We start from the raw sequence: 3374 nt of genomic DNA, 5'->3' as shown, positions 1-3374 counted from the left end.
TTCAATTGCTTATGTGTTTAGTTAAAATTAGATTCTTAGCCTGATCATTTCTGTCATCATTGCACATATTTGTATATTAATGGTAAGTGAATGCAAATGGGAGCATGACAACACCCAAACAAATTTAAATTTTAGTTTTAATTTGTGTGAATCCTCTTTGAAGGTTTGGCCTGGCGTTGTTCAAAATGCTGTGCTTCTGAATCAGAAGCCATAAACTTACAAGAGAGGGTGCTGGAAATAATCCATGGACATCTTGTTCTTATTAGACATGGGCTAAGTCATTCTGACAGATTTCAAACCTGCTGAAATATTGTTCATTAAAATCTTGATGCTGATTTCAGCATTACTGGGAGCACATTTTGCTTATATCTTCAAGCATAACTATCAAAAAGGGACAATACAAGTATATATGATGAAAAACAATGTGAGAAAAGAGTCAGAGAGCTGACAGTGTGAAAAAGAGACACATTGGGAAAGCAGCAGAGAAAAAAAATCCCAAGTTTTGTAGTTATGTCTGTTTAGGACTGAGCCTGTGCCAGACCTTGAACTTGGAGTCTGTTCTGTCCTTAATACGTTGCACATGATTGTCTGTAGCTAGAAAAACATTTTTTGTGGTTTTAAAAAAATTGAGTTATCCTTATATGAAATAACATAAACTATGAGTTTAAATGACAGAGTAAAAAGAAATTAAATTCATTTTGTAAGCCCTCAGGGAATTTAAAAATCCCTTAGGTTAACAAAACCTCAAAATCCATAAGGTTCATGTATTCCCAAAGTAGGACACCCAATGGAGTTAATGTGCTTTAATTAAGCTTTCATGGCTTTTTCTATTTAGCTAACAGATTTGCCTTTCAAGACATGTTTGTGTTAAGGACAAGATCTAAAATACCCATTGTCAGTTCCTGTGCAATCTAGATAGAATTTACCTAGGGAGAGAGATTATAAAACCTGGGTAACTTTCAAAGGTACAAGATCATGGGCAGTTGAGTATTACCATGAATGTATATTTCAGCAGCTATATCTTGTTCCACGTAGGTTCATTTGCCTTTTAGGATCTGAATTTTTATCCATTGGAAGCATTTATTGTGTCTAAGCTCCAGAGAGGTGGTCTTTAGTGTATTCCTTGTAATAAAATTATCTCCTGCTGGCTGCCTGTAAGTCATAATTCCCTCTCAACAGAGCTTTTTAGCTCGTTCCTCAGCAATGCCAGTCTCCACCCTATGTGATGTCCAAGCTCCCAGCTTAGTACCTGAACAGATTAACTGTGTTCATCTTTCAGACCTTGGGCTGCTACTGAGCACAGTGGAGCTGTCTCTAAGTGTTACCTTCAAAAGGCTGGTGGCACTCAAACCTGCAGCTGCCATGTGTCCTCTGGGTAAGTAATGCCTGACCAGTGGGTGCCAAAGCAGGGTGTGTGTGGAGGCAGACAGTGAAACGAGCTGATGTGCATAGTCAATGTCAGTAGACTGATAATCTACAGAGATACCACGGGGCTGGGTGAACACAAGAATGGCTGTGCTAGGTCAGAGCAAGGATTCACACAACCCACTATGGTGTCTGTGATACTTATCTGGCAGGGAGGTGTTCTGATCCTGAAGGCGGTTTTTTGAGAGGGAGCATTGTTACTAGCACTTCAAGTAGACTGACACCTGCAACTTCCCCAGAACCAGGGAACTTAACTTTAACACTTGTGATGTGGGAGATTGTTTTTGTTCTTTATCCTGCATTTAAAATATTCCTACCTCCAAACTACCAGTAAACTCAAGTGAATGCCTTAATTTAGGAAAAATTTAAGAAGAGGTGGTTTGGTTTCCGCTTAAGTCCATCTCAACTTTTAGCATCTTTGATGTCCTTTGCAAGGAATTCTACCCCTTTAATGAGAACTACACTTTTTAGTTCAGTTTGAATTCTTATTTGGACCTTCATTCGGTAGTGCTCACTTTTGAATTGGTAAATGCAGTATAAATTTGGTGCCAGACTACCCTCTCCATTACACTTGTGATTTTGCACATTTCTGGCACATTCCTGAGTCATCTGTTTCTCTGACTAGAGTCCTGAGTCATTTGATAATTTCTTTATTTAGAGCCATTTCAGACTTCTGACCACCTGTTTTTGCTCTTTACCACTTTTTATTTATTATTATTTTATTATTTTTTTATTTCTTATTTTATTTAGAGCCCCATTTCTTTATTCAGCTTTGGAGATATCTCTACATTGTACGTGGAGCCTTCCTCCAGGCAGAAGACTTCCTTAGTGTTATTAGCCTAATTCGACAAAAATGATATGTATTGCCTAATTTTTCTTAGGACATTTATGTACAAGCATCAGTGTGAGTATATGTGAGTACTTGAGATTTACTTCTCTACCTGAGTAGAGAATACACTATGAACTATACACTATACACAATGAACTATACACTAGAACACTATGGATAACACAAAAGTGTTTACACATTAGTGCACTTGGAGCAGGTTTGGAAGCTCAGGTGTCCTGCTTTCCTGGCCAGTATATGACCCAGTATGTGACTGGAGACTCACAAAGGCACTTTCTCACACTCAAATCACTTTAGCCATGTGCAGTGTGACTGCTTCAGGGATACCCTTAGTGCAGCACGGCTTTGCCTCCTGCTTCAGGCCATCTCTGAGAGATGGCAGACGTGGGTTTGTGTTTGCTTGGGATCTGGGAGCAGGTTTTCCTTATCATCTGCAATTGCTAATCTATTGCGTAACAGGACTCCTCCTCCAAGTGAAACATCTGCTGCAACGCTTCCTCCATTGCTTACTCCTGTAGTGGGGAGTGTGTGCATGTGCCACACAGCACTAGGAAGTGCGCCCAGTGGCACTGCAGGGATCAGAGGCCATGGGTCATAGAGCAGTTTGTGGTGACTTTGGATCACGTGCAGGCGATAGCGTACTGAAGAATTCTGCTGACAAAGGCTTAGGTGCATACAGGATTAGAGGGCAGGAAAGACAGATTCCTAGGATTTATCTGGGACTGAATAAGTGCACAAGGTTAACTTGATCTCCATAAGATGTTGATGATTTTGCACAGGGAGTTGTTGAGCAACAATTGCATTGTCATCATCATTATCAACATCCTGCAGCACTGGCAGCCTGGGTAAGAGGTCAGCAATATCCTAGGTCCTTGATGTGGACTTACTTGGAAATAGCTGTTGCACTAGAAGCTATCTCTTTGGGTTCACAGAGGTGTATTACTGTTAACCCTGTGTAATTCATGGACTTGGGGAGCAGAGGGATTTATAATTGTCTAAGCCAAGATCACTCAAAGTCTCTGACAGAACCCAGAAATGACACCTGACACCTGCTGCCTGGAGTCCCAGTATGATAACTGGCCATCAAACTAACCTCCCTCCC

General features: G+C 40.5%; 1 non-coding gene across 1 annotated transcript; it reads left to right on the top strand.

Annotated features, from left to right (window-relative positions):
* The first annotated feature begins 1562 nt into the window (after positions 1-1562).
* LOC121339527 lies at positions 1563-1724 on the top strand. Its single transcript, XR_005953195.1, has one exon. It is a non-coding gene; the product is annotated as a U1 spliceosomal RNA (small nuclear RNA).
* The last annotated feature ends 1650 nt before the right edge of the window (positions 1725-3374 follow it).

The sequence above is a fragment of the Onychostruthus taczanowskii genome, unplaced genomic scaffold (assembly GCF_017590055.1).
Source record: "Onychostruthus taczanowskii isolate IOZ18803 unplaced genomic scaffold, ASM1759005v1 scaffold35, whole genome shotgun sequence".
NCBI classification, from domain to species: domain Eukaryota; kingdom Metazoa; phylum Chordata; class Aves; order Passeriformes; family Passeridae; genus Onychostruthus; species Onychostruthus taczanowskii.
Note: the sequence above shows the minus strand (reverse complement) of the source record. Positions and strands in the feature narration are given on the sequence as shown.